A 13,333-nucleotide genomic window follows, 5' to 3' on the forward strand; every position below is an offset into this window, starting at 1 on the left:
ATTTAAAGCTGTCACATACTTACTCCATCTGGCACTTCTTATCCCTTTTCCCTGAATTATTTTTCTCTAGACATTAGTATCTTCTGACATATTACATATTTTACTTATTTATACTTGATTTTTAGTTGGTGTCCTTTGACTTAAATATAAGTTAATACATGCAACTAATTCACTTAATATATATTTAAAATAATTCCTGCTTAATGAAGAAGTCCTCCTTCATTACTTGTTTCACCTCGTTTTGATTTTTCTCTGTATCTTTTATTGCTGGGTAAGACTAATCTTCTCTGGAAGTTGATGGGATAGGTAGGTAGACAGATATTGAAACGTGTGTTAGCATGGATGCTTTCAATTGCAATTTACAGGAAACTCATCTATAAGTGACTTAAAGAATAAAGACCTTTACATGTTACAGATGAAGTCATCCAGAGGCAAGACTTCTCCAGTGTTAGCTCAATGCTGACATAATTTGCTGTCCATTTTTACATGTTATCATGCTCAGCAAGCTTATTGCTCTGCAGTTTCACGAGCAGACGTGAACATATCTTGCTGCAGAAGGATGGCTTCTTCTGCACCCTTTTAAGGGCTAAGATACTCATTCTCTGCCATGCTCCCCAGCAGACCTCCCGCTGTCTCATTGACCAGTTGTGCACCATGAGGTCATTCCAAAAGCATTTACAGGCAAAGACAATGGATGGTTGTGATTGGCTTAGGCTGATTATAACTTATCTGCTGTGGTGGGAGGGGTCCAGCCCCCATGAGGCAGATAGCTGCTTGATACCTGACCAAAATCAAAGTTTTGTTACGAAGAAAGGGAGTGCTGTTGAGTGAGCGGCCCATAGGATCTCTCACAAAACTTCTTTCAGTTTATCATTTAAAAAATCATTTTACATCCTTCAGCTCATTAATCCTCACCTGACCAGGGATATTTTATCATCTCAGAAATGCTGAGTGACTTGCTGAAGGTCACAGAGCTGAGATGGTCAAAATCCTGTTTGGGGTTCACTGGACAACCCTGGATGTCCTGCCTGTGGATCAGTGGTGGTTTAAAAAATTGGCCACAAAACTTGTACATGAATATCTATAGCAGAATTATGCAGATCAAAAGGTAGAAACAGCCTAAATGTCTATCAACTGATAAATGGATAAACAAAATGTGGTGTATTCATACAATGAAATATTATCTGACCATAAAAAGGAATGAAGTACTGACACATGGACGAACCTTGAAAACATTATGTTGTGTAAAGAAGCCAGTCACAGAAGACCACATACTGTATGATTCCACTTATATGAAATGTCCAAAAAAGGCAAACCCATAGAGATGGAAAGTAGATTAGTGGTTGCTAGGGGCTGGGAATACTGGGGACAGTGATAACTAAAGGGTACCCGGTTTATTTGGGGGGGCTGATGAAAATGTTTTAAAATTGATTGTGGTGAGGGGTTGCAAAACGCTGTGACTATACTAAAAACCATTTACTTGTATACTTTAAGTGAGTAAATAGTATGGTAAGTGAGTTATATCTCAATAAAACTGTTACTAAAAAATTAGAGCAAATTGTTTGAAACTGGAGAAGCGAGGTCTATGTCTGCTCCCTTTGATTCTGAGTGGGCTGGTGACTATTTGACCAGTAAAGTATAGCAGAAGTGATACCATGTGACATCTGACTTTAGTGACTTCCCCCTGGCTCTCTCCAGACACTGAGACATTCCTTCTCAGAATCCAACTGCCATGCTGTGAGAAGCCCAAGCCACACTGAGAAATCACATATAGGCCATGAAGGTGACATTCCCAGCTTAGCCTTCAGCCATCCAAGGCCGGGAGCCAGACATGTGAGTGAAGGAGCCCTGGATGATCACAGTCCCCAGTCACTGGAGTCTTCCCAGATAAAGCCTCATTGATAAACCATTCTTGCTGCATCTGTCCAGATTCATGACCCCTGAATCCATGAGTATAATAAAAATGTTGTTTTATACTGCCACGCTGGGGGTGGTTTGTTAAGCAGCAAAAGGTTACTAGAGAGCCACCGTCTAACTTCTACTTGTCCCATCTGATCCCTTCCCAGGTCTCTCTGGAGTCCCTCATCCAGGAGCCCTGGAGAAGCAGATGGTGCTTGGAACTGCGGAGGGCAAGGGTCTTTCTTTTTCCCTCACCCAGTTCTTCCCTGAGGGCTTTTCCTTTTCATTGCATATGGGTGAAATTCACCTCCTGGTTCAGATTCCTGTTAATCCCTGGAACACCTGCACTGACACCTGTTTGCCCCGACTCTGGGAATTGGGAAAAGGGCTCAGGTTTGTATAGATTTGCATTTATTTTACATACATTTGCTGGGACCTCAGTTCCCCCCCGGGGCTCTCCCACCCCCGTGGCTCTATCTCTTGCCCAGACCTCCGTGCTGAGCTCATGACTTCTAAACCTGTTTGCGTGCCAGGCCATTCCCTGTGCCTCTGTGATGTCTTATGGCACCTCAAACTCGGTGTGTCCACAACTGATTGAACACATCATCTCCCCTTCCACAGCTGCTCCTCCTCTTGTGCCTTCTCGGAAGAAGGAAAACCATCCTTCCAGTAGCCCAAGCCTGAAACCCAGGAATCATGCGTCCCTTTCTATACTCACTCCTAGACTTTCATATCTAGTACATTTCTGGGCTTCAAATATTATCTGTAGTTTGATGACTCCTAAGTTTTGTCTCTATTCCTGACCTATCCTCTGAACTCCTTTCAGCTCTCTACTTGACCTCACCACATGGACGTCTGAAAGGGATCTCAAACTCAACATATCCAACACAAGCTCCTGCTTTGCCTTCCACACACCTGGTTCTTGGGCAGTCTTTCCCTTCTTGGGAAATGTCCACTGCATTCCCCCAGTTGCATGGGCCACACGTTTCGGACCTACCCCTTGATTCCTCTTCTGCATCACACATCCAGTAAGTCAGGAAATGCTGTTGGCTCTATTCAAAGTACTTTCAGGATCCAGTCATTGTGCAGCATTACTTTACCACTCTGGAAGCCACCAGCATCTTTCTCCAGGATTACTGCAAAGGTCTCCTAACTGATCCCCTGCTTCCAACTTTGCCTGTGTCTATTTCCCACACAGCAGCCTCCGTGATCCTTTTACAGTGAACGTCAAGCCTGTCCTTCCTCTGCTGGAAACCTCTGCTGGCTTCCCATCTCACTCAGAATAGGAGCCCAAGTCCTGACAAAGGCTGACGAAGCCCATCTCCTCCTGCTGCCTCCCTCTCTCCCTCTCTCTGGCTACTCTGGCTCTTCCCTGAAGATGCTCTTGCTGCAAAACCTTCCCGATTACTGTTCCCTCTGCAAGGAGTGGTTTTCTCAAGTTTTCCCCAGGGCTTGTTCTCTCATTTTCTTCCGTCTCTGCTCAAATGTTTCGAAAGGGGAGGCCTTCCCCAGTTGCCCTTCACCCCACCCTGGCACTCTCTAGCCCCCTCACCCACAACACTTAACATCCGACACACCATGCAGTGACTTGTCTTTTCCCTGTTGAATGGAAGCTCCGCAAATGCAGGGATTTATCTGTCTGGTGCAAGCCCGGTTCCTAGAACAATGCCTAGAGCACCAGTAGGCACCTTAACAGTCATCTATGGAATGAACGGATGGATCCAGACAACTGCCTCGCCCATGTCCAATCAGTCACAAAGTCATTTCTATTCTGCCTTCCAAAAGTCGCCTGTATCCATCCCCTCCTCAACCCTCACCCCGCCCCCCAGCCAACACTCTGGTTCAGACCTCCCCTCCTCTCCCCCCTGAACTACTATAATTGTCCATCAACCCGTGTCCCTCCTTCTGCTCCCTGTCCGTCTGGGCTCTTGCCACAGCCATATAAAACATTAATTTTGATTATTTTTCCCAAATATAAAGGTGATGTAATATAAAAGTAAACATGCTGCTAATGGAAAACTCGGAAGACACAGATAAATGAAAAAAAAAGGAGAAAAACACCACCCATATGCAGCAGTCCGGAGCTGATCCTGCCAGCTCCATCACTTCCTAGCTATGGGACTGTCATGTGTCCTCCCACCTCTCTGTGCCTCATTTTCACTCTAAATGGTAGGCATTTAGAGATCTGCACCATTTGCATTTTGAAGCATTTGTCTGTGCACAAGCTATTATGTTTTTTACATATAGCTGTGCTTCAACCAACTCTTCAGGTGCCCTACTTTGAAGAAACTTGTAGTCATAACAGCTAATGTTTACATTTACTGTATTATTTTAACCATGTCACTTATGCCTCAGTTCCCTCACATGTAAAATGGGAATGGTATTAATATCCTCCTCCTTGGTAGGTGGTGGGGCTTAAATCGAAAGTGAACTTGTTGGGCCGAGCCTGTGGCGCACTCGGGAGAGTGCGGTGCTGGGAACGCAGCTACGCTCCCGCTGCGGGTTTGGATCCTATATAGGAATGGCCGGTGCACTCACTGGCTGAGTGCCGCTCACGAAAAAGACAAAAAAGAAAAAGGGAGAAAGTGAACCTGTTAAGCATTCAATAGCGCTAGCTATTGTTGCTGTTGCTACTGAGCACTTAGATTATACCAGGCGCTGTTCCAAATACATTCCATGCACTAACTCATGTAATCCTCACAACCACCCCACGAAGCAGGTGCGGTTATAACTTAACATGCTGACCTGAAGAGGGTATGGTGGTTTTACAAAGGGAGGAGAAAGCAAAGCTGGTCATGGCTCCCTCCAGCTTACAAAAGTCCAATGCTCCCACCATCTGTAGGATACGTAATACTAATAACAATAGCTGGTGTTCACTGAACACTTAGCATGCACCAGGCCCAATGCTAAGTGTTTGCATGCACAGACATTCCTCCCACAGAGCCAGTTTTCATAACCTGATCTATGCATAGCTTGATGGATCAATTAGAGAACACAATTTGCATCCTGCAGCTTGTGATTGGTTATACACCAGCGCAAGCTTGGAAGCAGCCTGGAAGCTGCGGCTGCTGTGCGGCTGCTGGCTGGGGTTTGCTTTGTTTATCCTAACAATGGTTGCTTCTCAAGTTGTGTTGCTGCTGGTGCTGGTGGTGGTAGAAATAGGAAGACCAGCAGCACTCAGGAGGAAAATCTAGATATAGTTGAAGCCCAGGCATGTTTAGAAATCTTTACCTTTCATAGCTGTATACATAATGCTATGACAAAGGCCTTTACTATTAAAATATTGGCAAGAAAAATGATTTTGCAATTGCTAGACTGAAAATCTCTAACACAACCACTTTGCACATTTGTTACGGCTAATTTCAAAACAACAGGAATAACAATAATAAAAGTTTACTAACATTTATTGAGCTTACTATGCATCAGGCTTTGTGCTGAGAGTTTTATGTACATGATCTATTTAATCTTTATTTTCTCCATTTTACAGGTGGGGAAAACAAGGCCTATTGAGATGAGGCAGTTGTCAGTGTCATACAGCTGGAAGAAGGCAGAGCTGGGCCTCAAACACATGCAGTCTGGCTTGAGTGAGAAGCCGCAACCACTGTGCTGAATTGTTGATAGCCTGAGGTTGCCTGATGGTTGAATAGGCCATGTGATCTCATTTAGTTTTCCTACCAATCCTAGGGGATAGCTATTGTTATTTTTGCTATTTCTGCATGAAGACCAAGGTACAGAGAAGGCAAGCAAATTGCCTTCGCAAAATCACACAGTCAGTAAGTGGCTGAGCCTGGTCTCAAAATGACACCTGCTGAATCCAAAGTCCTCAGCCTCCCTGCTGAGGTCAAGTTCCATGCTATTTCCTTTTGTAGCACTATGTACCTGTCAATCCATGACTGACCACAGTTGTCATTTTGCATACACCTGTGTGGTTATTTGATTGTCTTCCAAACTAGAAGGTGAGCTGTGTAAGGGCAGGGTCCTTATTGAGTTTTGAACATCGTTGTGTCTCGACTACAAAGTAAGTGCCCAATTACTATCTGTGGAAGATGAATTCCTCCAGAGGAACTGAGCCGGACCCAGGGGGCATAGAAAACACACCTCAGCTCCCTCAACCCCACTGAGGCAGTTTCTAAAGCTTAGGACATTGGGCTCAGCCTGTCCTGACCTCATGTGCCATATAAATGTGTCAGTGCCTGAGCACCAGCAAGTGAGGCCTGAAATTACCTTTATTGTCCAGAGCCTGGACTTGGGTCCTTGGAGTTGCAGATAATGTTGATGGCCTACCCAAATCCATCCCCCTTTCTTCCTGGCTGGAAAGGCCTGTTTGTTTGGGGCCTGCACCCTTGAGGCCAAGAACTCAGAGGACAGGCCCTTCCTCAGTAATGGGACACGAATAGTGATTGATCTAAGTCAACCATGTTGGTTATACAGTTGCCCTTGGTATTTGTGAGGGACTGATTCCAGGACCCGCCTCTCCCATACCAAAATCTGTGGATGCTCAAGTCTCTTATATAAAATGGCATAGTATTTGCATATAACCTAGGCACATCCTCCCATATACTTTAAATCATCCCTAGGTTACTTATGCTACCCAATACAATGTAAATATTATGTAAATAGTTCTTATACTGTATTGTTTTTTATATGTATTATTTTTTATTGTTACATTATTGTTTTTTCTTTTTTTAAAAAATATTTTTGATCTGTGTTTGGTTGAATCTGCAGATGCAGAACCAGCAAGTATGGAGGGCAAATTGTGTTCCCTTTGCCAGATACTGATTTAGCAAAAAGCATGTGATCCTATCCTGGGTGATGGGACCTGAGGGGAAGTCTGATAGAAAGGCTTCCAGTAAAGATTTTCTTCCTTTTTACATTCATAAGAGAAAATGCCTTCTTCACTGAACATTGTCATGTGTGAATGATAGCAGGCACTGCAGCATCCACATTGTGACCACGAGGCAAGAAATTGCTAACACCTGAAGGAGGCCAAAGACATTACTGAGCCACTAAATAGCCAAACCCCAGAACTTCCTTCTCTTTTTATTAGGTGAGAAGGTAAACTACTTATGGCTTAAAACATGTTCAGTTGGGATTTCTGTTCCTTGCTGCTCAAAGCTTCCTGAGTGGCATATAGGGAGCCTCTGGCTCCTGTGGCATTTATCTAGTTATTCAGTGGTGTCTCTGTGCTTTGGTTCCTCATTTCAGGGGTGAGGGTGGAGGCTGGAAACTAACATTCATAAGGTTCTTACTACAGATGCATTGTCTCATTTCTTCCACTCAATAACTGCAAGTATGCAAAATAGGTTCTTTCACTCCCAGTCTATGGAGAAGGAAAGTGAAGTGCAGTTGGGTTAAGTGGCTTATCCAGGGCCACACATGTAGGCTCCCTGTTGCCCATAGGATGAAACCCAAACTTCCTAACGTAGCATTCAGCACCCCACAGGATCCTTGGTCCTTCCCAGACTCCTCATCTACCCATTCTGCACTCCTCACCTCACTCCAAGCTTTAGCCAGATCACACTTTCTTTATAGTCTATTTCCTTTCTGCCCAACCAAGCATGATTCTCTCTTTAGGCATTGATTGTGCTGTCACCTCCTCTCAGATGCCTTCCTGACCACCCACGCTGGCTTTATTATAATTACTTGGAGTCACGTCTGTCTTCCCAGGAGCCCTTGCATTTCTGGGGGCCTCACAGGGCAGAGTGGTGCAGCAGTCCAGAGCTGATCCTGCCAGCTCCATCACTTCCTAGCTATGGGACTATTATGTGTCCTCCCACCTTTCTGTGCCTCATTTTCACTCCCGTAAGACAAAGATATTTAATAGTTTCCTCCTTGCATGATTGTGGTGGGGACTAAATGAGTTCATGTATGTAAAATGCTTAGGAAAGTGCCCAGCACACAGGACACACTCAATATGTCTTGTCTATTTTCATTCTTATCTCTGCACTCAAAGCACTAGGCACCTGCCAGACATTCAGCAAGCGTTTGCTGAAAGAATGGATGAAGCAGCAGAACTCAGATGAACCAGAAAACAGCCCCAAGGGCACTGATGTGGCCCAAAGGCAAACACAGTTAAGGCTCTTGAATCAGGCAAACTTGAGCATAAACCCTAGCTGTGTGACCTCGTGTGAGTTGCTTCACCTCCATGCACCTCCACTTCCTCGTATGTAAAATGAGGAAGCCAACACCTATCATGAAAGATTGTTGTGTCTACGAAAGATTCACCTGGCACAGAGCCTGGCATACAGTAGGAGCTCAGATACCTTAAGTTCCCTCCAACCCCATCCCTCCTTGTCATAATTTTTGCCAAGGGCCACATCAGAAGAAAGAATGTTAGGAGATTGGCTTCTGTCCACTTAAAATCTTGAAGGATAAAGTAGTCTTTGTGACTGAAAGACCCCCTCCCCACCTGTACTGTCCAGATCCCCGACTATCCAGGGGCCTTTGAACTCACTGGGCTTTGGCAGGAAACGGACCCCCCACAGTGGAGAGATCAGAAAGCGCTGACTTCCCGCTGAGCTAGAGGAAGCAGGAGGAACGGGGAGGTCCTGGAGGAGCACCGTGGCCCGGATGTTGGTCCCAACTTGTCCCCTGGCTCCCTGTGTGAGCTTGACCAAGGCCTGCGCCTCTCAGGGCTCCACTGGCCCCATCTGTCCAATGGGGTCGGGCTGCGCGACCTCTGCGGTCCCTTCCCGAGCAGGCCTTCTGGGATGCAGGAAGTGACCCCTCCGCTGCCAGGGAGATCAAAGGTGGTTCTCAGAGGAGGCCTCACAGCTGCCTGCCCTCTGAGCAGCTCCTGGCTTCCTGCTCTGCACGGAGCCCGCTGTGCAGTCCTGGGAACGGCCGAGGCCTCGGCTGAGGTTGGCGCTGGGCCTCCCGATGTCCCACACAGTCCTGGGCTGTAGGTTTGAGATACTCGACTCCATTTTCCTCCATTTTCCACCTGCGGTGGAGGCACCATACTGTGTGTTCTTCATGCATAATTCATAGGAAATGTCTGTCTGTATCTTAGGACACTTGGGCAACTTCCCACTTTACCGTTCTGGAACCTCCCAGGATTCTGCCTGGTTGATTCTCCTCCATCTGGCCTTTAAGGCTCTGTGATACCTGTTTTGCCTCCCTTCCCATCCTCAGACCCTGGCTGCTTGCTTTCTCCTTGCTCTGCTCAGTGCTTCTTTTTAACCTTTCCAAGTGCTGTTCCTGCCCCACCCAACCCCACTCCAAGGTACCTTCAGCCAGATACAGGATTGGAACTTTCCTAGGTCATCTCTATTCTTCTTTGCAAGAGCCTCTGAGGGAGACATTATTTCCAGGTTCACTTTCCGGGAGAAAACAGACTCAGCAAGGTGAAGTGTCCTCTTGAAGGTCTCTGGCAAGCTCCAGGCTAAACCTACTCTAGGACCAGACCACCTCTTTCCACATCCAGCACTCTGTTAAAGAAAAAATTCTTCAGGTTGGCTGGTTGGCTCAGTTGGTTAGAGCATGGTGTTGATAACACTAGGGTCTGGGGTTTGATCCGTGTACTGGCCAGCCACAAAAAAATAAAAAGAAAAAATATTTTTAATGATAATCGTTAAAGCACGGTAAGGCAGAATTATTCAGGACCATTGTGACAGGGATAGGGACCAATGCAATGGGATTTTGCAGTGGGGGAGAAAGATTGGGGTCAAGTCTGAATACAGACTGGGCAACTGAGTGTATGTAGCCAAAGAGCGGGATGGGGTCAGTGGATGGAAAATTACTAAGAGGAAACATCAGGGATAAGGGGGATTCTGGCTAAACTGACCTATCAGGATTCTTACTGAAGACAGGCAAGGGTGATCAGACACCACCTGGGGGATGGTGGAGTATGAGGAACCTGATACTGAGGGCGATCAGATATTGAGGGCAGGTGTGTGTGGGGGTGTTCTTGCTAAACCGACTTATCAGGGTTCTTGCTAAAACTGGATTTTATGAGGAAATGCATAGGTGGCCCTAAGAAAAGGTTCAGGAGTTTGACTAAAGTTTGGTCAAGCAGAGAATCTTTGTCACCTCTGTCCATGCTCTTTCTCCCTTGTTCTATTGGTCGGGACTCTCAGGTTGGCATAGCACAGAAATCCAACTTGTAGCTTAAGCCAAAAGGGAAGTTACTGATTTATTAGAAGGATCTGAGGGTACATCTTAGAGTGAGACTCAGGAGTCAGATGGTGGGAGTGCAAATGCTGACTGTGCCACTTCCTAACTAACTGCAGCCACAGCAAGTGAGGTCACACTTGCTGCTTCAACTTCCCTGTCTGTAGGATGGAGCTTATACTAACGCCTTCTTCACAGGGGTGTTGGGAGGGGCTGGTGAATTAGGGCAGTGACCACAGCTCACAGTAAGAAAGATATTTCATATCATGACCCAGTACATATAAATGTAAAACAAAAGTCCGAGAAACAATATTTGCCCTTACTACGTGTGATATACTCTGATATTTTCTGTTCTAGTTTAGTCTAGTTCTAGTTCTACTTTAGTCTAGTCTAGGATAGTCTATTTAGTTTATTTTTAAAATGCTGCTACCAAATGTTTTCACCTCATAAAAATAATAAGTACGTGAGGTGATGAATCTGTTAATTAGCTTGATTTAATCAATCTACAATGTAAACATATATCAAAACATCACATTGAACCCCATAAATATGTACAATTATTATTTGTCGATTAAAAATAAAATGTAAATAAGTTGTAAATGCTGGTACCAAAGTGATTTCATGACTCCTCCCCCTGCCATGGATTGTGGTATGAATCTGAAAATCAGTAATGTCTATAAAGAGATTAACAAAGCATCTGGTACATGATAAGTCTTAATAAATGTTAGCTGTAATTGTTGTTTTTAAGAAAGACTGGTCAAAACTAAAGAAGGACAGGTTTGATTGCAGCAGGCACTGCAGTACAATCAGGATCCTCTCTCTGGCCCTGTCCCTTCCTTCGGCTTCTCTTTCTGTGTGTCAGCATCTCTTCCTTATGCTGGTTTTCTCCACTCAGCAGGAGCCATAGCTGCAGTCTGCTCTGAGATGACATCAGTATGGCTCCACTACCAGAAAGGAAAAAAGTGCTTTTCCTTTCTGCCTGCAACTAACATTTGGTGTGTGTTTATGTGGGCAGACCCTAGTCTAAATTTCAGTTAGCACTCATGATAACCTGTGGTGGAGTCCAAGGCCGAGAATAGCTGGCTATTTATCAGGCCCCTTTCCTTTTCCCACAAGTAAGCTACATCTCCCAGTCCCCTTGCATCTAGGCGGGGTCATGTGACTAGTTCTTGTCAATGGAATGTGAGTAGAAGTGAGCCACGGTCCAAGACAGTTAGGAGTGACCTTCTCCATTCTTTCTCTTTTCATTTAGTCTGCCAGCTGGCTGAGGACCAGGCGACCTTAAAGCCATGTGTTAAAGACGGTGGGATCACATGGTAGAATGAGTGTCTATGAAGCCTATAAATGACTCCAGGCAGCTTTTACCTGCAAGGGCAGAGTTTAACACAGAATTGATGGTTGTGCCAGAGACCATACCCCTTCCTCCACCCCAAGCCAAAAATATTTGCTATCTAGTCCTTTATTTTTTAAAATCTTGGGACCCCTGCTCTAAATTAAACAACAACAACAACAAATCTTGGAAAGCCAATATGAGTCAGATGACCTGTCCTTGACTGGACCAATCACAGTAGCTGAGAAGAGTGAGGTGCTGTGATTGGCCATGCTTGGGTTGGTGCTTACCCATCAGCCAATCAATGCAGCCAGGAAGGCAGGGCCATAGAGCCAGAGCAAAAGGAGAAGTTATGGACTGAAATGTGTCTCCCCCAAATTCATATGTTGGAGCCTTCATCCCAATGTGACTGTATTTGAGATAGGGCCTTTAAGGAGGTAATTAAGATTAAAAGAGATCTTCAGGGTGGGGCAATCAGGGACAATTTGAACATCAAGATGAATAATAATAGTAATGATATAATCCACTGAAAAAAATAAGAATCAATGATGCTTATATACTGATATAAATAAGTAAATAAATTGGGGAGAAGGGAATGCTTTTTCCTTATGGTAGAATGCCAGCTACTAAGTAAAGAAAGAATGAGAGTTGGAAAATCATCAGAGGATGGTAGAACTCATGGGTGAAACCCTGATAAGGAACAGGATATTAGTGTGGTCTCAGAGTACCCCCCATGTTCATTATTAGTTACAAAGGAAAACTTGGTAACTTTACAGGGGACTGTACCTTCACCAGGTGATCAAAGGAAACATGACCAATATTGGATATCATTTGCTTACTGATATGATGCACTGAATCAACGGCAAACCAAGGGTGGAGAGTTGTCTGCCCTGGGAACAGGCAGTAAGAGGATAAATGGCATTAAAAAAAAAATTGTTTAAATAGTAAAATGAGCTAAAATTGATTTTCCCTTTATTATCATCATGTGCCAGCAATTCGGTGATAAAACAGTCCTCCCTGAAAACATCTAAGCAACTACTGAAATTGCTTTTGAGTTTTAAATATATATTCAGTATATATATAAACACACACATACATATTACATGCATATATAAGTCAAGTTAGCAAATTTTAATTACTTGTAATAAGGGTTGGGTTTAAAGAAGAAGTTTATTTGAAGAATACCCCGATATACAGTTAGCTCTGGCATATGTGGACTCTGCAAAATGTGTTTGTTTGTTTTCAGAGTAAATTCATTTGGGTTCTTACCATTCTAGCTAACTTTGGTGCAGTTTGTACTTCCAATCCCCTGTCATATTATGTATCCCTGTGTTTAAATTGTAGACTCAAAATAAGCAACGATAGCAGAGTGATGGCAATAAGATAGAACCTGAGTTAATTTAATATTGACATTCTATGAGACTACCTGGAGTTTTTCTCCCGTGTGTAACATTTTTTTGGAACTTGGGGAAAAAAATGTACTCATGCTTTTCAGTCTTACTTCACTGATGGAAAATGCTGCAGAATAAAGGTATTACAGCGGAAAGACTTTCCCAGACAAAATAATTGCTCCACACGAAGCTGTGCATGCAGTTGAGATGATGTTTGAAAAGTTAACCTCAATCTTTGAAGTGCTGTGTGATCCAAAGGGGTATCTGTTCAGATTTTGCTCTCTGCCGTATGTGACAATTTCCCCCCCCCTGAGTTGTCTTTTTTCAAGTGTGAAGTTTTAGGTGAGGTCAATCAGACACAAAAATATTTGGAATCAGCCAGAATCAACCTTGATCACTGTACTGTAAAATATTAAGCTTTAAAATTGCTCCTTGAAGGTTGGTGTACAGAAATTGTGGAGAAGTGCATTTACTATGCAACATCAAAATGTAAGAAGACGAATATTTACATAGAAAAAATACTCAAATCTCAAAGAAGAGACCTGGGAGAAATGACAGAAGATGCTGGTCTTATGTTGCCAGAACAAGTAAAGGAAATGTT

The sequence above is a fragment of the Cynocephalus volans genome, chromosome 8, assembly GCF_027409185.1.
Source record: "Cynocephalus volans isolate mCynVol1 chromosome 8, mCynVol1.pri, whole genome shotgun sequence".
Classification (NCBI taxonomy): domain Eukaryota; kingdom Metazoa; phylum Chordata; class Mammalia; order Dermoptera; family Cynocephalidae; genus Cynocephalus; species Cynocephalus volans.